Source organism: Mastomys coucha, unplaced genomic scaffold (genome assembly GCF_008632895.1).
Source record: "Mastomys coucha isolate ucsf_1 unplaced genomic scaffold, UCSF_Mcou_1 pScaffold22, whole genome shotgun sequence".
NCBI classification, from domain to species: Eukaryota; Metazoa; Chordata; class Mammalia; order Rodentia; family Muridae; genus Mastomys; species Mastomys coucha.
The window spans coordinates 40,723,279-40,749,492 of NW_022196905.1; the positions used below are offsets into that span (position 1 = coordinate 40,723,279).

The 26,214-nt window shown below is 37.2% G+C and overlaps 1 long non-coding RNA gene across 1 annotated transcript; it reads left to right on the forward strand.

Moving 5' to 3' along the window:
- The first annotated feature begins 2,280 nt into the window (after window positions 1-2,280).
- LOC116069205 lies at window positions 2,281-26,214 on the forward strand. The gene is made up of 2 exons (XR_004109908.1): window positions 2,281-2,364; window positions 26,108-26,214. It is a non-coding gene; the product is annotated as an uncharacterized LOC116069205 (long non-coding RNA).

Sequence of the window (26,214 nt, forward strand, 5' to 3'; positions counted from 1 at the left end):
TATATACATATATATATATATATATATATGCATATGGAGGCCACAGGTTGACATCAAGTTTTTACTTGTTTGAAAAATCACCTTATTCATTGAGACAAGGTCTTTCTAATCCAGAGCCAGAGCTAACGCTCTGGATTATCTATTACTTTAAATAGCCATTTGCTACAGAGAACCCTATCTCTTTCAAGCAATCTAATTACAGGTGGGCTTCCGTACCTGCCTGGAGTTTCTATAAGTTCTGGAGGTCTGAAACCTGTTCCTCTTCTCTGTTGCAAGCAAGTGCTTTAACAACCGAACTACCTCTTTCCTAGCAATCATCCCCTTCCTGAGTTTCAACTTGAACATTGCACATACTTGGAATAGCTACCCATGACAGTATATGGTTCTGTATCTAATGTAAGAGTCTTCCTCAGCCCTGTTTGAGTGAGGATCATGATGGGCTGAATGGCCTGGATGCTCTTTCTTTTTATTATGGTTAGATCTGAAAAACAATCATTTCAGCTGAGTTTTGCCAAGCATTCCATTATTTGGAACTGCGCCTACCAAGGTTTGTACTTCCTCGGGTTGTTCTCTCCCAGAAGAGGCTTATTACCAGGTCCACAAGTGAACACCTTTGCCTCTTGCAGCCTCATTTGTATAAGCCCCGTTCCTTCTTTTTTGCGTTGATCTATTATTTCCTACTCTACTTTTAGGACTGTCCTCTGTACTCGTCCACATTTTATTTATTTTCAATTCTGTCCTAAGCATCTTGTGCTTGCTTCACCCTTTCTGTATATTCACAGTCCAAACTCTCACTCTTCACATTTCACTTTGATGAGAGCACTTCTTTTTAACATATTGACTTGCAGTATGTAACCCCAGGGTTCCAGAACCTCTTTTTAAAGGAGTCTTTTTATCAAAGCAGTTTTTAAAATTTAAAGTTTAAAAACTTTTTCCACATTTTAAAGTTAAATGATTTTAACATTAAATCTATACTTGTAATAAACTAATTTTTTCAGTATGGTTGAGAATATAATATCTATGGTTTGCAAAATAGGACAGAAAAGAGAGGAAATAACATGCATCTTGTATGAATACAGTAAAAAAAAAAGAATAAAAAACATAATAGTGAAATTGGACCTTTAAAAAACATGATGAGTATATCTGATTAAAACATCTACTGTGAAGTTCTGAAAAACATATTAATTATCAAAATGTTCTCTTCAGTCAGAGGCATCCTACCTGTAATAATCGTGGTACCTAGGTTGTTGCCTCTGATTCTTGACTGGCCCATTGATCTATAATATATGAGGTGTTAGGCCAGGAACAAAGTTAAGACAAGGTGTCAACTATTACATCTGGGATGAATTGAACCCTCCTTCAGAGCTGTAATGTTAGCAGTCCTTTAACACCTTCTTCTATATACAGCCTAGGCCAGCAAGGGGTACATGGAAGTGCTGGCAAGACAATACAGATGGAAATACTTGCCTATTGTATGCACATCTCCCTTTGTGGGAAGATTTAGTCTATAATCTCAACAAACTTGAATCCTGCTAGTTTAGACATTGTATACTTTACCTACAGTCCTAGTTTTCCCCCAGAGCTCTCCTATACTCCACAACCAAGGAAAATACTGAGTCAACTTGCATTCACCAAATAGAGAGTTTTATAGATATAAAGAGATAATTTAATGATCAGACATGCTGAGTGATCAAACATCAAAATCTAGGCTTTGAAAATCCACATCCTAGAGATGGCAAAATACATAGAATGAATTATATTCTCATTGAAATGCTCCTCTTAAAACCAGCCGTTTTCATTTGCAAGGTGACTTCAGTCACAAGGGAGAGAACAAAATCTAAAATCTGAGTGAGGTTCCACTCAATAACCCTGTTGCCTTGACCAAGGAATACTAACAAGTCATCAACATTGAGAATACATACCTAAAGCCTGTCTCCTAGGAATACTGAGAGCCAAGATGTAGACATGCCACTCCTGATTCTTCCCAGCCAAGAGAACTCCTTCTTTTAAAAAAGTTCTATTTTCTTTGCCTACAAATGTATAAGGACTCTAAATTTCCATGCAGATCTTCTAGTCCTATGACTTTAAGTAAATATATACTTTTAAGCCATTGTATAAATGTCAGTTACAGTCACTTGTTCTCTGAGGCATATCCCTCTGTGATGGGGATGAGGTGGAGGTCAGTCTGGAACTTAACTGTCACTGTGATTTCTCTTAGGTCTTGTTTCCAATATTTCTCAAAGGACAAACTGCTCAACTGTGAAAATAAGACGAAAAGAAGTGACAGGCAGACAACCGTCTTCGTCAGGAAGGTGCATTCTTAGTGCATGCTTCCCATACATGCTCAACCTTTGGAGCCATGAGGTAACAGACGAAGTAAAATGCTTAGGTCCATTTATTTCATAAAATAATAAAATGTTTTACTTTGTTTTAGTGTGATTAATGTGGAATCATGGGGAGAAAGGTGAAATTTGGTCATGTTAAATTATGTTAGCTAAGATTATGAAACCAGTACATATTCCATTCTTTTGTATCTAAACTGGATGGTACATGCTTATTCTTTTGTTATAGAGTGGAGTTAATCAAATGATTTCTTCAGAATGCAAATTGAAGGGTTGGAGATGTAGTCTACTTATAAAACATTTGCTTTCGTAGGATGCCTGAGGCCCTGAGCTCAGTATGTAGCACTTAAAAACAGGCAATATGACATGGCCTGACCTCAAAGAAATTTTACTGCATGTTGGTCTTGGTTTAAATGTTTGCATGTATATGTGAGCTGATTTATTAAAATCAGAACCACATTCATTTGTGTTCACTAAATCCCCTGAAGCCCTCATTAAAAATGAAAAGTCACTGTCTAATAACTACTTAGGTTGTTGAATTTCATATACTCACCATTACCTCTTCCTGAATTTAATTTTATTACATGATCAACAGGAACTGTTTGCCGCATTTGGAAACTGTAGGTCCCTAAATATGTCTCACATAAATGTTGGAACTTAATTCTAAATTATATTTGTCACTTGGGCCTTAGAGGCAAGATTCTGGGTAGAGCAGAGTACTCTGTTAATATCATAGTCCTTACATAATCCCTACATAAGTTGTCATTTGGGGCAATACTTTTTATTTTTCCCCAAAAGTCAGCAATAAACTATTCTCCTATCCATCTCCCCCTGCCCCCACATACACACAGAACAGAGCTCATTGTGTTGCTCTGTCTTAGCTTAGTGATCCTCACATGATGCCAATGCAGTGTTATGAAAACATTTGCATGCTAGGTTGTGAATCAGAGATAGCAAATGGAAGAGCTTTGTTTTACAGAGAGGGAACAAACACTGTTTCAAACTGTAGGTAGCAGGAGTGTAGACTGCCTTGATCTCTGTGGAATGCTATCAATGGGTTGATTTCTTTCTTTAGAACTGTATGTATTTTCCATTTTTCTCTTCATATACATTGTTTATAGTTTCCTTGAGAGAAATTACCCTAGAAATCTTAAACACTTAGTCACTCATCATTGAAAGAATGTCAAAAACTCAGGAACTCCACGAAGATCTTTCTGCTGTTTGGCATAGGTATTCTCCTTGGATGAGAGTGGAGAACAGCAGTTGACAACTTGAGGTGAAAGAATGGGCAGCTAAAAGCTGAGGACCTTTTTACCCATTGCCAATGATCAGGAACATTCTCCTCTCTTCCTTGCCTTCCAATTTGTGCCAGGCTAATAGCATCCATTTCACAGGGAAGGATGTGCCTGCCGTCCTAACAGCTGGAAGAGTTAGCATTACTTCCAAGGATAGCTGCACAGAAGTACTGAGCAATAGAGAGTGTGTGAGCTGGGAGAGAGAGACAATTAGAGAGCACTTCATTAATGCTTAATGATGCAGAGCAGGCATAGAGCAGATCTGATTGTGTTGCTCTGTCTTAGCTAGTGATCCTCATATGATGCCAATGCAGTGTTATGAAAGCCTTTGCCTGCTAGGTTGTGAATCAGAGAGAGCAGAAGGTGAAATTATCTGGGGAAAGCTAGTGTGACAGATTGGACAGAAACCAGAAAATGACTGCAGTGGATTCTGCTGCCAGTCTTAGCTCAAGTTGGGGGAAATGTTGTATTCTTTTCATATTTGGTTCCCTAAGCCTAATTCCTAATAGGCATGGTTAAATCCCACTGGGGATTTCTGTTCCTAATAATGCATTAAGCATCTCAGTTGGAAGGTTCTATTAAGCATTTCCCTCTGTTTTTTACTCTATCATACTGCAGTGAAAAAGGATTAAAAAAAAATACTGCACAGGTGCATGTCGCAGCTGTTGAGGCTAAACTGTATTCTACTATATTAATTCATGTCCCATTAGGGGAGTTAGAGAATATTTTAGTTCCCCCCACACCCTCCAAAAAGGGAAAATTTTTCTTCATCAAAAAAGAAAGAAGTTTCCTATCTAGACTGTAACATTGTTTTTGGCCAAAAGGGCTTTTCTAAATACAATTTCCTAACCCAGTCAGGCAACCACAAGAACAGAAAGGGGATTCTTTGGTTTAGTTTAAAATTACACATTTAAAATTAAATTTGTGTTTTTTGTGTATATAGAGATGAATTCATACAGAATATCTATACACAATCTAGCCTGCTGATACATACGTACAAAGTTCCAAGAAGTCACATTTTAATTAAAGCTTAAGCAATCAAGGCTACATAAGCCAGACCTATGTCACCAGACTTTTTCATTGTGTTTGGCTCCTGGGACATGAATATAAATCAGTGGTGACATCTATGTCTCTCATATACATTTATTTCAGAAAGTCAGTCATATATTAGATGTCTTTGTTATAAAAATATGGCTTCTGTTTCTTTTTTTACTTTCTATAATTCTATCTACAGCTGTGAATGTTAAATATTAATGTTGAAAACATGACACAAAATGCAAGAGTAATAAATGACAATTTTTGCATGTATAGTGTAATACAATAGAAATAACAGTAGACCAACAGGAATGAAGAGGGAGAAGGAAGAGGGAAATAAAAGGAGAGGAGGAAAAAAGGGAATGTAGGGATAGAGAAAGGAGCAGAATGGGAGATGAATCTCAGATGTACACACACACACACACACTCCACTCCCACAAATAAATTCTAATTGATTTGCTATTCAGTTTCCCCACAGTTATTATAAACCCCAAGAAACTCAATTTTTCTAAAAGGCTGATAGTCTCTTAGTTGCTCTATAATCTTCATAGGAATTTAATAAGACAATCATTAGGAATTTATTCTAATGTATTAAGAACTATAGGGTTCTTGATCCTTGTTATGATTTAAATAGGAAATGTTTCCTGGAAGAGCTAATATGTTAAATACTGTGCCCAGGTAGTGATGTAGTTTCAGGAGTTCATGAAAGCCTTGGAAAGTGAAATTGGGTGAAGAAGAGAGATCACTTAGTGAAAATCTAGTAATTTATACTTAGTCCCTGAATGATCCTACCTCCTCAGTTTATTGCATATCATTTTCTGGCATCCTTTGCTCTGTGATTTCTCTCATGGTATGCTGACACATCAACACCATGAGCCAAAACAAATTGTTCTTCTCTTATTCAGATAGATGCTTGGCCACATAGATTAAAAACAAAACAAAAATCAAAAAAAGAAAAACCTAGCACACCATGCCCTGTTTATTTGACATTGAGGTCACTCATCCTTTTGACATTTTTAAAATTCATCTTCACTACCCTGTCATATCTATTAAAATGGAATGTGTCTAGCATCTATACACTTATAGTCTCTTTCAGCTTTTTGTTCTTTATGCTTCCACTGAACTCTCAGACTTGTCAGTATATGTATATCTCAGGACATTCCTCTTTCCTTCAATCTAACTCTACAGACAAAATTCCCCCAAACTCACAGAGCATTGCTGAGAAATCCATGTTTGGTTCAGAGGTTGACCTCCAGGGTTCATGTGTCACTTGGCCTTTCCTATCAGGAAGAAGCTCCACTTTTCATATTTCTTTGACCAGCCTAAGCTGGTAACTCTCCTATTTCTCTTTTCTACTCCCTTCTCTCTTAAACAACCCTCATTATATATTCCTTTTTTATAAAGCTGAATGTCTGTCACTTATTCTTTTATTTTTATTATATAAGGGCATATGGGAAAGTTAAACATACCTCTTGGTTTTAAGACTCAAAATAGTGAACAGAAAAATAAAGGTGTATTATAGAGACAAAGCAATACCACCACCACCACCACCACCACCAACAACAACAAATGGGTCCTGATTAAAGGGTTCTATATGATGGTTTAAGTTCACATTCATAAGTCTAGAAATCACAAGCATGTGGGCTTCATAATCCTGAATCCTCCCACTCAATCATGTTATGTGACTCTCTTTCCCATATAAATAGTAAGTTAGAATCCCACTTTAGACAGTGTGCCTGGAGCTGGCATATGAGATTGCATCTTGTCGTAATGGTTTATGATGATTTCCAGCTTAATGGGCTGGAAATTAACCTTAGAGACAAACCTCTTGGCATGTGTGAAGGAGTATCTAAGGTAGGTTAACTGAGGTAGGAAAATCCACCATACGTTTAGGTAGTACCATTCTATGGGCTTGGGTTCCAGACATCTTTAAAAAAGACAAAGGCAGCTGTCCACATTTACATTTTAGTGCTACTTGTCTGTGGATGGCTTAACCCCCATCACCACTCCTTCTATGCCACAAGTGACAACCCCCTTCTTTTCTCTCATAAGTTGCTTTTGTAGAGTATTTGTCACAGCAATAAAAGGAGGAAATAGGACACTTTTCATGTTGCATGGACTAAGACATGAATGACAAACATTACACTAATTGTTTCAATAAGCATGTACCAGCGCATAAGTGCTTTGATGACTGCTCAGAGCATCTATATATTGACTTTTCTAAAGTGGAGGAGAAACACTTGTCAGTAACTGAGACAGCTTAGCCTGTTCCATGACAGAAGTATGGCTAAGATATGTAACTTCTCAGTGAATAGTGCAGACTAGCAAGGACTTTGTAAAGAAGAAAACTTTTTAGATTTGCTCTGGGAAAAGGTAGATTAGTATATGTTATATTACAAATAGGCAGGAGAAAAAGGTTCTGATGTACCATCACATGATAATACAGCCATAGATAAACAATGCAATGTATATTTCAAGGGAAGGTTTAATAAGTTTTTAACACAAAAAATGATTACATATCTGAGCTATACATGCCTAACTTGACATACATAGTCATACATAGTGCATATATGTATTGAAATCTCACTTGTAAATCCCTCGTATATGCATTTTTAGGTTTATATATATATCAGGTACTACTCAGTTGAATAGATCCGGATATTTATTATTTTAAGTAAAATATCACAGAACAAGAGAGACAAATACTATATGATTGTGTCTAGTATTCATCTTGGATTTTAAGTTTTATATGTGTATATGTGTGTACATGTGTATGTGTGTACATGTGTACATGTATATATGTATACGTGTGTGTGTCTTAGAATATATTCTGATGGAGAAACCATGCAATTATAAAAATTATGGATGTATTAATATCATAATTTGGTAAACAAGTATCATTAATTTTATAGCAACATAATTTACTAGTTTGAGTATATTCTTGTTTCCAGGAAAATTGTAACTATAAAGCTACATATATTAAACATTTTGGATTATTTCTCATTTAGTTATCACTTGTTTGGATCAATTAATGTTGTGGTAGAGATGTAGATATATTTACTTTTATTTAAGAAGTAGAGATTACTGTTTATCTCTCCAGTTTGAATGGCCACCACTAGTACTCTTTATTACTGTCACTATTTTATTTCCACTATCTCTGATTTATTCACTAGGCCATTTTGTCAACATTGTACTGGTAGCTCCCAATCTTACACAACAAAGAGTGAAATATACTGACTCTTTTCACTGGTTTAAATGCATGAACTAGTTTGTTAAATTCATAAAAAAAATAAAAGAAATAATGCACACTCCCGCAATGAGTGTGGTATATTTGGAGACTCCTTGCTAAGATAGCTGTGGCACCTGTGCAAAAAAAAAAGTGCTTGAAGATTTGGGTAAGAATGGATAGTCATTGAAAAGCTCTTCTGTGAGATGATCTGGCTGCCCAACAATAACAAGGCAGACTGATTTAAGAAAGAGTGCTGATAAGAGCATTTGTGGACATACCAGTGATGAAGAGAAGGATATTCAAGACATATCACTTACCACATCTTCACCTTTTCCTGCAAGCTCAGATGAGTCACAATAGAAGGGAACAATGTCACATGGACTCTGCAGAAATTTTTAGATGGGAAACACTTGAGTTCATAGGTTGATAGTGCTGTCAGCTATATATTATGTTTTATCCTAATAATTTCTATAAAGAAAAGTAGTAAGACTTACCTATATGATAGTTATTCTGATTACTGATGATGAAGTTGGAAAGATTTCTGTGAATCAGTTCCTTGGGAAATGATAGATGCTATTTACATTGTTCTTATAATTTACACAGAAAATATTTAACATGGGAACAGTTGAAATGCTTACTTCTATGTTATTTTTCCTTTCCCTAAAATATTCTCCAAATCAGCCTCTCTTCACAAGTCACTGAACTGTCTATGATTACATATTTTTCTGCTCAGTTTCAATTTATTTTACTTAAGATCACCCTTAAATCTGATATAAAATCAATAAAGTTTAAATGCTCTATTGATTTCAATCTAGAAGCAATGGTGGGTCGTCAGAACCTTGTTACTATCCATTATCCAAATGGGCTGTTGATAAGATATTGTACCAGGTTACTTGATAAAGTTAAGTGTTTTTTGACCCTCTTCTTTCTCATCCTCCTCAACTTCTTCCTTTCCAGTGCTGGGAATTCAATCTAGTTCCTCATATTCATGAAAGCATTCAACAGTTATGTTATAGCCTCAGCCTTATTTTTCCTTTAAGACCAATTATTATTGACTTGTTCAAGCTTGCCTTGAAGTTTTTTAGTAGCCTGAACTTACATTTTGCCTGCCTCAGCCTCCAAAGAAATAGAGATTATAAGTTTGTACCACTATACCCTATTTAAATGCTTTTTGGTAATTACTGAAAATTCTTGGCATGTCTAGAACATCTGAACCTATCATATATTTTTATTTTTATTTTTATAATTTTCTCATGAGAATGCATTACTAACTCTTATTTTTCTTCTCAAGAAACTTAGGGAACATTGAAACTGAATGGTTCAAACAAGGTAATTCTAAACTAATGTAAAAAAGAAGATTGGATGTTAGTGTGGTCTTGTGGCATTCTGGATATTAAATTATGTCTATCACAGGATATTAGTGACAGGTCTTAATGATGTCAACAAATGTTTTTCATGATGCAACTTAAGAAAGGAGTTTATTTTGGTTGATAATGTTAGGAAATGTAGTCCATCAATGGCATGGAAGGTATAGGGGCAGCGAGGGAAGTGGTTGATCATCTTGCTTTTGTAGTCAATAAAAGCCTAAATTCTGGAGCTTACCTCTCTTTTCCCTATTTATTCACTGTAGGATCCAAGCCCTAGGGAATGGTGACACCCATAGTAGAGGATAGTTTTCCTACCTCAGTTAATATAATCTAGATAATCCCTCACAAATCTTTCCAGAGTCTTGTCTCTTAGATCATTCTCAATACTATAAAGTTGATAATATTAGCCATCACATTCCCCACACAAGCAAACAATCCTTTGTGTGACATTCTTTTATAGCTTAAAAAACAAAGATAGGGGAACATCTTGATGACATTTCTTACTAAAATCAGAATCACTGAGCCTTAAGGGTGATTGGTTTTGAGCCTCACAGAAAATGAAATTTTCAATATTTCAGTGTTCCTTAAAACTTTAATGCTGGCAAGGATATCCAGAGGTCATTCAATGCGATCAATTTTGTTTCTAAGCAAAACCTAAATAGATTTCAATGCAGCAGGAAAAAGAACTTTCTCTTAAAGTCACTAACAAGGTGTCTCTCTTATTTCTGATTGTATCTGAGGTAGCCAGTGATCTGGTCTTGTCAGCAAAAAGTAAGCTATTGTTTCTGACCTTTGATGCTCTTGTACTCAGGGACCTTGTCTAGTGCTCTATGGTCTGTGGTATCAGTACATGAAAGATACCCCCTGCCCTGAAGACCTCATTTATGTTGATAACAAAATGTAAATTTTACACTATCAATCCAGTATCAGTAATGTCAGAATGTTTCATAAGGAAAGGGGTTATGCTTATTTCCAAGTTTCCTTTATAATATGTGATAGGTGGGAGACATTCAAAATATGAATCCTAACTAAATGACAGAAGAACAGATGCTATTATTACCACAGCTTAATTAGGGGCATGATAGCTGAACAATTCTACCCATACAGCTCTATTTTCTTATGTATTAAAACAACATACCTTGAGAAATCTAATACTCAGGAAGAATGCAGAACCCCTTTGGTATGTGTGTCTGTGTTTGTGTATATTTGTGTGTGACTACAAGTAAAATTTCCTGTGTTTCAATTTCACCTCTGTTGCTATGTTTAAAATAGATGTACAAAAAGTAATGTGTTGGAGAAGAGATTTAGTTTACAGTTTAAGTCAGAGTTCACCACTGTGGGAAAGGTCCAGGCAGGAACTTTAAATAGCTAATAACATCAAGTTTATTGCCGAGAACAGTGAGATCTGGATTCATGAATGCTGACTTTCTTTCTTTCTTATGGAAAAGACAACTTTTTCATTCCACTCAACTCCATTCTTCCTCTGCTAAAAGACTGGTGATGCCCAGAGTGGGTATGTATGAGTCTTAGTTGGGGTTTTACTACTGTGAACAGACACCATGATCAAGGTAACTCTTATAAGGACAGAATTTAAATGGAGTTTATCTGTTCAGAGATTCAGTCCATTATCATCAAGGAGGGAACATGGCAGCATCCAGGCAGGTTGGGTGCAGGAGGAGCTGAGAGTTCTACATCTTCATTCTGAGTCTGCTAGCAAAATACTGTCTTCCAGGCAGCTAGGATCTTAAAGCCCATACCCACAGTGACACACCTATCCCAACAAGGCCACACCTACTCCAACAAGGCCACAATGTCTAATAGGTCTAATAGTGCCGCTCCGGAGGCTGAGCATATACAAACTATAACCGTATGTTTTTTCCCCAAACCAATGAATTTAATAAAGGAAATTCCTCATAGGCACCTTGTTCGGAGCAGTATTTTATTTTATTTTTTTAAATTTTTTTAAGGTCTGTAATTTTCACACGTTTCTTTCATGAATATAACTGAACATCTTTGTTCAACTTTTTTTCTTGGATATTTTCTTTATTGGATATTTTCATTATTTACATTTCAAATGTTTTCACCTTTCTAGGTATCCCCTTCAGAACTCCCCTATCCCATCCCCCCTCCTCTACCTCTATGCAGGTGTTCCCCCACCCACCCACTCCCATCCTCCTGCTCTGGCATTCCCCTACACTGGGAAATGAATACCCTCAGGCCCAAGGGCCTCTCCTCTCACTGTTACTCCCTCCATGGGGCTGCAACCCCCCTCAGCTCCTTCAGTCCCTTCTCCAACTCCTCCATCTGGGACTCCTGAGTTCAGTCCAATGGTTGGCTGTGAGCTTCCTCCTCTGTATTTGTCAGGCTCTGGCAGAGCCTCTCAGGAGGCCACCAAATTAGGCTTCTAACAGCAAGCACTTCCCGGCATCTACAATAATGTCTGGGTTTAGTGACTGTACATGGGATGGATCCCCAGGTGGATGCCCTTTCCTTCAGGAAATGCAAATCAAAACGATCCTGAGATTCCACCTTACACTAGCTTTCTCCTGAGAGGCTATGACAGTACCTGACTAATACAGAAGTAGAAGCTCACAGCCATCCATTGGACTGAGTACAGTGCCTCCAATGAAGGAGCTAGAGAAAAGACCCAAGAAACTGAAGGGTTTGCAGTCCCTTAGGATGAACAACAATATGAACTAACTATTACCCTCAGAGCTCCCAGGGACTAAACCACCAACCAAAGAGTACACATGGTGGGACTAATGGCTCCAGCAGCATATGTATAGCAGAAGATGGCTTAGTCGGTCATCAATGGGAGGAGAGACCCTTGACCCTGTGAAGGTTCTATGCCCCAGTGTAGGGGAATGCCAGGGTCAGGAAGCGGGAGAGGATGGATTGGTGAGCAGAGGAGGGTGGAGGGAACAGGGTTTATTTTTGTTTTTGTTTTTGCTCTTTATTTTATTTTATTTTTTATTTTTTTTCAGAGGGGACACTGGGAAAGGATATATCATATGACATGTAAATAAAGAAAATATCTAATAAAAAAAAGAAAAAGTTAGAAGACAGCAGATGCTGGCAAGGATGTGTAGAAAGAGGAAGACTCCTCCATTGCTGGTGGGTTTTCAATCTGGTACAACCACTCTGGAAATCAGTCTGGCAGTTCCTCAGAAAATTGGGCATAGCTGAGGACCCATCTATACCACTCCTGGGAATATGCTCAGAGAATTTTCCAACATGCAATAAGGGCATATGCTCCACTATGTTCATAGCAGCCTTATTTATAATAGTCAGAAGCTGGAAACAACCCAGATGTCCCTCAACAGAGGAATGGATACAAAAAATGTAGTATGTTTACACTATGGAGTACTACTAAGTTATTAAAAATAATGACTTCATAAAATTGTTAGGCGAATGTATGGAACTTGAGAATACCATTCTGAGTGACGCGACTCAGTCACAAAGGAACAAACATGATGTTTACTCACTGATAAGTGGATATTAGCCCAAAAGTTCAGAGTACCCAAGATTCAATTCACAGACCACATGAAGCCTAACAAGAAGGAAGACCAAAATGTGGATGCTTCAGTGCTTTTTAGAAGGAGGAACAAAATCCTCACAGGAGGAAATATGGACACAAAGTGAACCAATGCTGTACTTTATTGGTACTCTTTTTTGCAGGTGATCCTAGGTTTTGTCAAGCTGATAAATAAGGCCAACCATCATACTGTTTTACCTGGCAGTGATGTTTTTCTGATATGCTTAAATCCTTTGGTCTAGTTAATAACTCTGTTAACTGGCATCTGTGACTGGGTTTTCAATGTATGCCAGACACTGTACTAAAACAAACAAACAAACAAACAAAAACCTATTTATTTCACTGAGTTTTTGTTACACTCTAATAAAATAGGCTCATAGAGTCAATCTAAATCAATAGTAAATGATCACATTAAAATTGATTATATGCTTTTTCTTACCCAAAACATGCCCTTTCCTAAGATATTTCAGTCACATGGTAGTAATAGACTAAAACTCATTTTTTAGTTCTTTTGTTTCCGGTGATTAACATGGATGTTTGAAGAAAGACCTGCATGTCACAATTGAAACAAGTATTGTTTAAGGAGGTTTTCCCCATTCTCAGCTCGACATGTTTCTACTCTCTTCTCAACTCCACCTAAACAACAATAGTGAAGTATCTGTCCCAAACAGAAAACATTTGAGTTGAAGATATAATCGCAGTTAATAGTGCTTATTGATCTCATATGGGTGCTGGGAGCTGAACCTCCTAGCACCCATATAATGGCTTGTTTATAATGATTTGTAATTTCAGTTCCAGAGGATATGACATCACATTCTGGAGTATGCATGTGGTATCCACAGGTTCATGCAGAAACTCATACATGAAAATGAAATAGAAATAACTAAATTTTTAAAAATAGAAAGGAAGTAAGCAGAATAGGAGAGCTGGGATAGAAAATAAATCATATCCAATAAAAGGCAGCTTTACTTTAGTATAATCTTTTCTGCACTTAGAGTGGAAAGGAGATACAGACATTTTGGGGGGGCAGTTTTTCTTTTTATTGGATATTTTATGTGTTTACATTTCAAATGTTATTCCCTTTCCAGATCCCCACCCCCCAGAAACCTTCTATCCAATCCCCTCTCCTCCTGCTTCTATGAGGGTGTACTCCCACCCACCTACCCACTCCAGCCTCCCTGCCCTTGCATTCCCCTACACTGGGACATCGAGCCTTCACTGGACTATAGGATGATATAGCAGGGCTCTCCACGTGACCTTTAAGAAAAATTCAATAATTATTATGACTGTATTTTGTACTATACTAGATGGTAATATTCTATCACCTCAACATACTAAAACAGTACCCTGAGGTCAGATAAAGAAGACAAACCAGGATATAAGAAGAGGAAGGAAAAACCTCATTCAGACTTTCCATCATGAACTATTGACTTTGTCAAATTATGATTGCCAAAATCCAGAGGGTGGCATTCCTAACAGAATATTAGTTGAGGCAGACCTCAACCAATCTGGCTATATGTATATTAAATATAGAAAAAGTTTCTCATGATCAGAAAAATGACAAAGACCAATGGGAAACAGAATCAAGTTTTGATAACAATTGTATCAAGAATGTTGTCACTTCTAGTACTCTCCTAAGAGTACTGTAACCCAAGGCTGACTTTTAAGAATCTTATCCCCATTATTCCCTCCTGCCTAGGTTCCCAGAGGCCATACTTTTCCTTTCTTCTAATGTATAATAAATGATATAAACATTCTTTTGACTACACATATGTTCTTGAAGGACTTTGGGAATGGGCTTCCAAAACACATTTTCCAAATAGCAAACACTCTCCAAAAGTAATAGTTATTCAGTATTATAGTATTCTGTTCCTGGTTTAGTTACACATCTAATCTGTACACACCTTTCCATGTGATGCTCATACCTCAAGGCATGGCTCTTCTTTGTATATGTTTGGATTGCTGTAAGAAAACAACAAAGACAGACTTTCAATCGACTTATATCCTTAGTGTTCTAAAGTCTTGGAAATCTGATATCCAGAATGCCAGAGTCAGCATGTTCTGGTGAGAGTTTTCATGCAGGTTGCAAGTGGCTAGCTTGTGTTTGCCTATGGTGAAAGAAACACCAAATGTCCCTGGTCATTTCTAATCACATTCATGAGGATTCTTCTCTCATGATCTACTTATATTAAATACCCTGCCTTACAATATGGTGGCTATGGGATGAACGTTTCAACACATAAAGTTTGGGCAAAACCAAATATGTAGACCACCACAGTTTCCTCTTCAAGAAACAGATTTGGAAAAGGAAAATATGATTTTTATACTAAAATATCATTCTGAATATCATTCTATCTTCTAATGATTTTATACTTGCATTGCTCTAATTTTCCCTGTCTTATGGAGCTTGACAAGGGGAAGATCTTTAAAAGTGCAAAGGGCTAAAGTGTCTTTTTCTTGTCTACTTATTTTCATCTTATCTTTCATCAGAGGCTCTTGCTTAGTACTAATCAGCTAATGATGCTGTTATGATAGAGTTGATAGTGGTGCTTGCTGATATTACTAGGTGTCATCACACCCTTCAGTCTGCACTGGAACAGAGGGAGGAGCATATGCTGCATCTTGCCTTGTTCCATAATAGGAAGGGGTAGAGTGTGTGTGCGTGTGCGTGTGCGTGTGTGTGTGTGTGTGTGTGTGTGTGTGTGTGTGAGAGAGAGAGAGAGAGAGAGAGAGAGAGAGAGAGAGAGAGAGAGAAAGATGAAGAGAGAGACAGAGGGGAGGGTGAGAGAGGGAGGAAAGTGATTTTTTGATGGTTGTTTTGTTACCAATGAATATATTAGATTGTAAATTAGGATGTTAAATTCTGGAACCTGAAGTCAAAAGCTGAAATAATACTCATATTGGCAAATTTAAGATGCATTACATGCTTAAAAAAGTAAGGTTTACTTTAAAGTTTTCAAGAACAATTGTGATGAAGATCTGGAAATTGAGTAGAAACCCTTGTGTGAGAAAAATATTAAGGGTATACATAGCATGGGCAACTGCCAGAACATTGGGAAGACTTTGAATGTTGGAGTCAAAAGAAACTGGTTAGGGTCTTGACACACAACCCAACAGAGTCATATGTTAAATACTTTCATTTTGGAATTAAGGGCTGAACATAGGGCATAGCTTCCCTTTTCTGTCTCTTCTTCTAAGAGTTGAGTGTATTCTATTTTGTCAAATCTTTCTCTCACTCATCACTTTGTCTGCTATTCTATTAGACATCACTTTCAAACATGAGTGCTTCCTTCTACAAACTAAATTCATGTTGATTGAGTGGGATTAAGGTGTGCACTAAGAGCATGTCTGTATTTTAGCCAGAGGGATTATAGGTATGTGGTGAGTGCTGAGCTAGAAAGACTTTTTTTATAGTAAATACAATATCAGGCTTCATGGTGAGATCAAATATCCTGTAACATTTCCCCATTTTTGTCTAAGCTGAAAATTGTACACAGTTTACTTTTTACAACAGAAACATTTACCAATCCCATAAAATTAACAGCCCTAATTCCATACACATGTCAGGAGTTGCACAACTTCTCTATACAATACTTTAGTAAGCATAACTTAACAACATTATTATTAGGACCATTCACTAGTCATAAAGTAGTTCTGGTAGCACTTATCACACAATAATCAATTCTATCTGTAGTTTTCTGTAGAACATTTTAATATTCTGTGCCTAATCATCACCTGTAACCTTCTCAGGATAACTTGTCTGATCTGGTTTCTCCATGCTCTGGTTCTTTTGGCCCTGTTAGTTTTTCTTTCTTAACTCATGATAAGAAATCTACACCAGAGCTAATCCACAGTCTGTGACAAGAAACCATTGATGTAAGTAAACATGGATGAGCATAGAGATCATTCTTCTTAAAGATAGAGTGAGAAATACTGTCTACTTCTCTGTGACAGAGAATATATTAAGCATTTGTATCAATGGAGTAGAAAAACTTGAAGATAAGAGATTTTTACCTATTCTAGATGCAACTGAAAGAATAAACAGAATTAGGAAGTAGATTAGATCAATTCTGTTAAGAGATTCATGTATTTTAAAAATGGCATGCTTGAAAATGGCATGTTACAGAAGCTCTGTAATTTTATGAGGTCCCATTTGTCAATTCTTGATCTTAGAGCATAAGTTATTGGTGTTCTGTTCAGGAAAACTTCCCCTGTGCCCATGTGCTCGAGGCTCTTTCCCACTTTCTTTTCTATTAGTCTCAGTGTGTCTGGTTTTATGTGGAGGTCCTTGATCCACTTGGACTTGAGCTTTGTACAAGGAGGTAAGAATGGACTGATTTACATTCTTATGCATGATAACTGCCAGATGAACCAGTACTGTTTGTTGAAAATATCTTTTTTCCACTGCATGGTTTTATCTCCTTTGTCAAAGATCAAATGACCATAGGTGTGTGGGTTCATTTATGGGTCTTAAATTCTATTCCATTGATCTACCTGCCTGTCACTGTACCAATACCATGCAGTTTTTATCGCTATTACTCTGCAGTACAGCTTGAGGTCCAGGATGCTGATTCCCCCGAAGTTCTTTTATTATTGAAAATAGTTTTTGTTATCCTGGGTTTTTTATTATTCCAGATGAGTCTGAGACTTGCAATTTCTAACTCTATGAAGAATTGAGTTGGAATTTTGATGGGGACTACATTAAATCTGCATATTGCTTTTGTCAAGATGGCCATTTTTACTATATAATTGGAAAAAATGCCAACCAACAGATTGGGAAAAGATCTTTACCAACCCTACATCTGATTGAGGACTAATATCCAATGTATACAAAGAACTCAAAAAGTTAGACTCCAAAGAACTAAATAATCCTATTAAAATGGGGTACAGTTCTAAATAAAGAATTCTCAACTGTGGAATATAGAATGGCTCAGAAGCACCTAAAGAAATGTTCAACATCCTTAGTCATCAGGGAAATGCAAATCAAAACAACCCTGAGATTCCACCTCACATCAGTCAGAATGGCTAAGATCAAAAACCCAGGTGACAGCAGATGCTGGAGAGGCTGTGGAGAAAGAGGAAGACTCCTCCACTGCTGGTGGGATTGCAAGCTGGTATAAACACTCTGGAAAATCAGTTTAGTGGTTCCTCAGAAAATTGGACATATTACTACCTGAAGACCCAGCAATACCACTCCTGGGCATATACCCAGAAAATGCTCCAACATGTAATAAGGACACATTCTCCACTGTGTGCATAGAAGCCTTATTTGCATAGCCAGAAGCTCATAAGAACCCAGATGTCCCTCAACAGAGGAATCGATACAGAAAATGTGGTACTTCTACATAATGGAGTACTATTCAGCTATTAAAAACAATGAATTCAAGAAATTCTTAGGGAAATGGATGGACCTGGAGGATATCATCCCGAGTGAGGTAACCAAATCACAAAAGAACACATATGGTATACACTCACTGATAAGTGGCTATTAGCCCAGAAGTTCAGAATAACCAAGATACAATTCACAGACCAGACCACATGAAGCTCAAGAAGAAGGAAGACCAAAGTGTGGATACTTCGTTACTTCTTAGAAGGGGGAACAAAATACCCACAGGAAGAGATACAGAGACAAAGTGTCGAGCAGAGACTGAAGGAAAGACCATGCCAAGACTGCCCCACCTGGAAATCCATTCCATATATAGTCATCAAACCCAATACTATTGTGGATGCCAACGAGTGCCTGATGACAGGAGCCTGATATAGCTGTCTTCTGAGAGGCTCTACCAGTGACTGACAAATACAAAGGTGGATGCTCTCAGCCAACCATTGAACTGTGTACAAGGTTCCCAATGCAGGAGCTAGAGAAAGGACTGAAGGAGCTGAAGAAGCTTGCAGCCTCATAGGAGGCACAACCAGTACCCCCCAGAACTCCTAAGGACTAAAACACCAACCAAAGAGTACACATGGAAGGACCCATGGCTCTAGCTGCATATGTAGCAGAGGACAACCTTGTTGGACATCAATGGGAGGAGAGGCCGCTAGTCCTGAGAAGGCTAAATGCCCCAGTGTAGGGGAATTCCAGGACAGGGAAACAGGAGTGGGTGGGTTGGTGAGCAGGTGGAAAGGGGATGGAAAAGGGGATTTTTCAGAGAGGAAACCAGGAAAGGGAATAACATTTGAAATGTAAATATAGAAAATATCTAATAAAAAAAGAAAAGAAAACAGCATGTTATCACCCATATGAAGATCCTAAGTTATATTGTACATGTGTATAAATGGGAGTAAAAATAAGGAAAGCCAAAAACACTGGAAAAGAGATGAAGAGATTGTGAAAAAAAAGCAGGACATGGGGTTAGGGGTGGGGATGGGGAATGGCAAGGGGCCAGGAAGGCAATACAAAGATGCACCCTGGGGATGGTTAGACTGCAACATTTTGTTTGAAAATGTTATAATGGTGCCTAGTAGTTTGTATGCTAATTTTAAAATGCCTCTCTTTGTTTATGTAAATTGTGACATGTTGCATACTGCCTGAATGTTCCTCTTTTATGAGCTCTGGAGTCATTGTGACATGAGTTTGATTTCCATTTCTTTTACTTACTAACTGCTTTACCTGGAGAATATTTGAAACCTCCCAAGCCATCTCTTTCTATTGTATAGAACTGATTGTTGTTAGTGTTTGATTCAGAAGATGGTTCACAAAACTAAATAAGACCCTGAATTAAAGACATTTTCAATATAAAGGAGTATAACAAGAATAATAATTGTATATATTATAGTTACTTTTATGATTTGCTATTATTTATTAGAACAAAAGCAAGAGTGGAGACTCAATAGAGTCCAGTGAATCTCTTGTTTGCAGATTGTTTCATAACTGACCATGTCAGTTGGAAAATATCTTTTTTTTTCAAAATGACAAAAGCAATACATCAGGGGTTTAAATTTTTCTTCTCCCTTGGGAGAGGTACTGAGTTTATGATGATTGATTGTGACCTTGAAATATAATTATTCCCACAGGACTGAAAATGCAATTTATTCTTTTCTGTATTTAGGACAGGTGGAGGGATCTCACACTGACCCGCAGAAGTGGTAAGAGGGCACCCGCAATTCAATGAAGCCAGTTCTGCAGATGTGCCTTGCAAATACATTCTAGTACACATCATTAAAAGTCCCTTATTTTTAAACACAATGTTCATTTGTTATTGAAAAATGCTAGTAATCAAAGTAAGAGAAAACGCTAGCTAAAGGATGCATCATGTTTAAGTTATGCTAGATAGTCCTGATGTGAGCTACAATGACCTTCAGTACTTCAGACTCTAAGAGACAAAGAAAACAGAGAGAAGTTTATGATATTTATCCTGGTTCCTATGGTGCAGATATCTTCTGGTTGAAAGATTAAGCACAGTGTTTAACAACTTTGTTTACTCAAATCGAAAATCAATTGCTCTATATCTTAACCCTGTATCTATACTTTTGGAACAGCAAAGTCTGGACCTTCTTTAGTCTCATTCTGTCTAATCCTATCCATAGAGTATTTGGACAAGCTGCATCCAGGATCCTTCAACTACTTATGCTGTCTACACTTAGCTGGCTTAAGTCCCTGGCATGTGTGTGGCTGTTGACTGTTTTTGCAGCATGGTCTTTGTTGATGAAAATGCATGCTTTCCAAGAGAGATGCTTCAGTTTTAAAGTAACTAAAATTCATTACTCCTTTTTGGTTTGTAAATATAGTTATCTCTTCCAAACTTAAGATTCTGTTTGTCCTTGTCTCTTTAGTTAAAAACCAATAACACTAATGTATTGTATCCTCTGCTGTAGGTGTTCTGTGAGCCACCTTCTCCTTTCTAACAACAATTATATTTTTCTACAAATGAACACTTATATCCGCATTTTGGTCAGTTTTTCTGGGTCCATGATAATTCATATTATGCAGAAATGAGGCCATGAGGGCAAAGTTATTATTTACGAAGGTCTTTGGACTCTTGGTCACTCCATAGTCTGGACTCTAAACATTTTATATGTTAGTTAGAAGTACTCTTTTACACATTTATACCTATGCATCTTTTAGATTTCCTTTGAAATACAGTTTCAGAGCTCAGTGGTCCTAACTGTTAGAAAGCCTTACATTTTTTGAAACAGAAAGAAAATGAATGGACACAATAAACTGTTTAGAATGAGTCTCAGTACAGTAGCCAGAATAACGAGATCTGAAAACTTTCACATTCAAAACTGTAGAAACTGAGTATTTTATATCAGCTAGCAAACAAAAAATCAAGATTACAGATGAATCAAACTGCTTAATCAACTAACTTTGGGTTGGAGAATTGTCTGACTCTACTTGTCATTGAGAAGATTATTAAATAGAATAAGGCAGAAGGGTCACTATCAAAAAGGTAATAGAAGAGAAGGTCAGAGCAATGCATAATGACAAGGATGTGATCTTGGCTTTGACTCAACCAGCTATAACTTCTCTGAATGGCAGGGACCAAAAACCAGAGAAGTTCCTTAAACTGAAAAATTCAAGCAGTTTTGGACCCCCTAATAGCAATGTGGAGCTTCTGAAAAATTGATTTTAGTGAAGTAAAATCCATTTGACATATCTGAATTTCATGACTATGAGAAGATAAATTTTTATTGTTTAAAGCCATTATATTTTTGTAAATTTGTTATAGATGTAGCTAAAAACTTACACAGTAAGCAAATATTTTTGATTAAGAGCCAGACAGAAAATGGTAAAGATGTTGACCATATTCTCTTTTCATACAGTCTAAAAATATTGACACTCTAGTATAATTGAAGACACAGAGAACACTAAAATAAATTGACATGGCTGTTATTCAATAATATTTTGACTAGAAAAAAATGGCAGGCCAAGTGCAAATTGTGGATCATGATTTGCTGAGTGTTAACTCATTTCCATTAACCCCTAGTTAGTTCATACCCTTGGGTCTAAGCAAATTATTCAAAAACCATGCACCTCAATTTTTTTTAAAAAATATTATGAACAGTGAAGATAATTACTCTCACGTACCAGAGGTAAATGCCCATCTTCACACAATCATCTTGTTTTGTAATGAAAAACAAAATAGAAATATGGCTGTCCTTTCAAGAATGCATTTACTACTGTACACACACAAACACACACACACACATACACACATGCACACACATACACACACATACACACACACACACACACACACACACACACACACACAGAGAGAGAGAAGGGGGGATTAGTGCTTTAGATGTAGGTCAATTTGCTATATAAAATGTTTGCCAATTCTTTGTCTGCCCAAAAGAGAGGTAAAAGACAGCTGCCATGGAGGAAGTAACAAAAGGTCATATTGCCCTCAATCTGGCCAGAAGTTAGCACTAAGATATGTACAGGGCATAGTTCTGCTGCTGATAGTCTCAAAATGAATAAGCTGTGGAATATCAACTTCTATGCTAATAGCTTCTTTGTATGGGAAAGGAATATGGCTTTTGTTAAAGAAAGAGATGATGGCTGGAGCTGAGGCAGAAGGATGGTCAGGACAATCAGGCAGAAGGACAAGAGGAAGGAGATAGGCATAAAGTTGGGTTATGTTAGAAGCTATCTGAGAGACTCTCCCAGCAAAAAGGCTAACAGCCTTAAGCTATAAGCCTTAAGATAGGTACACGTCTTTATTATTGAACTGCAAGCAGGACCCTGAAGGACTGCAATAGTGGTAAAATCCTAAGTCATTGAACTACAAATTGTCCTTATGAGGTTACATTCCCCTGTATTACATACATTCCTAAAAGTATATTTCAGCTTTAACTTTACTTAACACCTTTTATATATAATATTCAATAGAATATATTTGTATTATGTTTAACTTCTGTGTATACATTGGTTGTATATAAAGATAATAATAAGTAATAGTTGAGATATCTATTTACTTAATCAATTAAGCTAAGTGCTATTTCTTCTGTTCTATTCTTATAGGATTTTGTTGGTTTTGTCTTTTCAAGAGCCTTGAGTACATCATTAAATTATTAATTTGTGATTTTTTCAATAATTTTACTCTTTTGTTTTTAAATTAAATTTTGTTCTTTTACTTGTTTACTTTATAGCTTGTTCACTGCCTCCCTCCTGGTCACCCCCTCCCACAATCCTTTCCACATCCTCCTGCCCTTCTCCTCTTGAGCAGGTTGGGGCTGGACCCTCCTGGATATCCCTCTGTCCTGGCACTTCAAGTATCTGGTTTTTGGGCTTTTGGGATGGCTCCCATTCCATTTGTTTGGGACCTACATGACAAAGCTGTACATCTGCTACATATGGGCTGGAAGGCTTAGGTCCAGCTTGTGTATGCTCTCTGGATGGTAGTTCAGAATCTGAGAGCCACAAGGGTCCAACTTAGTTGACTCTGTTGGTCTTCTTATCCCTCAAGTCCTAGCTATTCCACTCCTGGGCATATACCCAAAATATGCTCTAACATACCACAAAGATACTTACTCAGTCATGTTTATAGTAGCTTTATTGATAATAGGCAGAAATGAGAAACAATCTATTTCCTTCAACTGAAGAATGGATAAAGAAAATGTGGCACATCTACACAATGGAACACTATTCAACTATTAAAAACAAAGACATCATAAATTTTGCTGGCAAGTGGATGGAACTTGTCCCCAAAGGACATGCCTGCTATCTACTCACTTATAAGTGGATATTAACCATAAAATACAGGTATCATGCTATACTCCACAGATGCAAAGAAGCTGAACAAGAAGGAAGGTCCACACTAGGAAGCTTGAATCTCACATAGAAAGTGGAATAAAGTAGTCAAAAGAGGCAGATGGAGAGAAGCAACTGGGTGAGAGAGGGGATGGTGCAGCATCTAGGGGGTTCCGGATCAGATGTGGGGAAGAATTGAAGAGATGGCTGGATAGTTGTGAAAACAAATGGAAATTGCAACTGACAGGGGTCAGGAGGTAGGGGGCATTTCCAGGACTAGACAGAGACCTAGGATAAAGGAGGCACCCAAGAATCAATGTGGGTGACCTTAGCTACAACTCACTCTATTGTAGATATGGAATCTGAGGAAGCCACTTCCTGTAGCCAGGAAGGAACCCCAGTGGTGTGATAAAGGCACCAACCCACCCACAAAACTTTCAACCTAAAATTTATTCTGTCTGCAAGTAGTGTAGGCACAGGGGATGGAGCAGAGACTGAGGGAATGGTCAACCAATAACCAGCCCAACTTGAGACCCATTCTATGGGCAAGCACCAATCCCTAACACTATTAAAGATGCTGTGTTATGCTTGCAGACAAGAGCATGTTGTCCTTTGAGAGGCTTCACCCAGCAACTGACTCAGGCAGATAAAGATATACACAGCCAAACAGCAGATAGAGCTTGGGAACTCCTATAAAAGAATAGGAGGAAGGATTACAGGCCCAGAAGGGGATAGGAACTCCACAGGAATCTTTCACTTTTGATGTAGGTACTTTTCTCTTAGGACTACCTTCATCGTGTCCCCAAAATTTCAGTATGTTCTACATTTACTTTTTTCAAGTCTAAGAATTTCTCTGTCTTCTTAATTTCTCTTCCACACCATAATTTACAGTAGGGTGGTCAGTCTCCCTTAGTTTGTGTGCATCCTGCAGTTTTTATTGCTGTTAATTTCTAGCTTTGTTCAATAGTAGCCAGATAGAACTTAGGATATCATCACAATTTTCTCATACTTCTTGAAACTTAGTTTGAGTTCCTATATCATCTGTTTCAGAAAAAGTTCTAGAGGCTACCAAAAAGGAATGAATATTAATGTTTGGGTGGAATGCTTCATAAACATCTATTAGTTTCACTTGATGCCCATGTTTCTTGGTTCAGTTTTTGGTATAGATGACCTAGTTGTTTGTGGTTATTATGCTACCAGTGCTCACTGTGTTGGCGTCCTTGTGTGGTTTTAGAAGTAGTGATACAATTTATGCTTTGTATGTATATGCTTAAAGTCGTATTATTCTCTTGGTGAATTGTCCCTTTAATGAATATGAAGTGTACTTCTGTGATTACCTATTCTGAGTAGTTTTGGTTTAATAATAATATAATAATAGCTACTTACTTTTTTGTTTGTTTCTTACTTACATGTTTGTAGAGTGCTTTATCTACCATTTCACTCCAAGGTGGTGTCCACCACTGATGGTGAAATATGTTTACAGAGAGGCAGGAAAAATATAAATTCTGTTTTCCAATCTAATCTGCTACTCTGTATATTTTATTGGGGGCAATCAAGACTCTCTACATTAGGAATTATTGTTGAAAGTTTTGTTTATTTTGTGTGTCCTGTTATTCTGTTGTGTTTGGTATTTCATTAATCATCTTTTGATTAACCGTTCTGAAAATACGTGTTTGTTTTCTGTGACATTTGGGTATGTTTTCCCTTCTCTGCAGAGGTGATTATTACTTTCAGTATCCCGTGAAGAGCTATCATAGTTGTTATAGATTCATTTACTCTAGTTTTAAACTGAAAGTTTTTGTTTGTTCTTCAAGTGTAATAGGAAATATTCTTTGGTATAAAAGTCCAGGTTAATTATTATGGTTTTTCCAAACTTGCATATTCCTTTCCAGAACTTCTGGCTTTAAAAGTTTCTGTCAAATAAATTAAGATTTGTCACTTTAATTGCCCCACCTTTAAAAGTTATTTAACTCTTTTCTTTTCAAGCTTTTAATATCATGCTTTTTTTGTATTTCTAATATTTCAGGTATAATCTAAAGAATTTCTTTTTTAAATTCTCTCTGTTTGGTACTGTACAGGACTTTTGTGTCTGAAACAGCATGTCAGGGTCTTTGCACAAAAGAACTCATATTGCTTGTTACTTCCTGCATAGGAATTATCAAAGAACAAGCCAGTCAAATATCCTAGCCACGATTTGGGCAGAGAATTTGAGATATCTCAATTGAGCCAAGAAACTATTTTCACTTGGTGACTACTGGAGGAAGGAGAGTTAATTTTCTTCAGAGGCAGCCACCAATAGTCTATCCATGCTCCAGTAGATGATCCTCCACCAATGTACTACATGGAATCAGTGTGTATACATGTGGATCCAGAGTTAGAAGAGAAATGTAATGAGGGAGGTGTGGTGGTTTGAATATGAATGACCCCTATAGGATCATATATTTGAATGCTTAGTCATCAGGGAGTGACACTATTTGAGAATGATTTGGATGTGTAGACATGGTAGAAGAGGTACAGGCAAGTTGGAGGAAGTATATCATTGGCTGTGAGCTGTGGATAACAAAAGCCCGAGCCAATCTCAGTGTCTCTCTCTTTCTCCTGCCTGTAGGTCTGGATGTAGAACTCACAGCTACTTCTCCATAATCATGTCTACCTGTGTGCTGCCCTACTTTCCTACATGATCACAGTGGATTAAAACTCTGAAACTATAAGCAA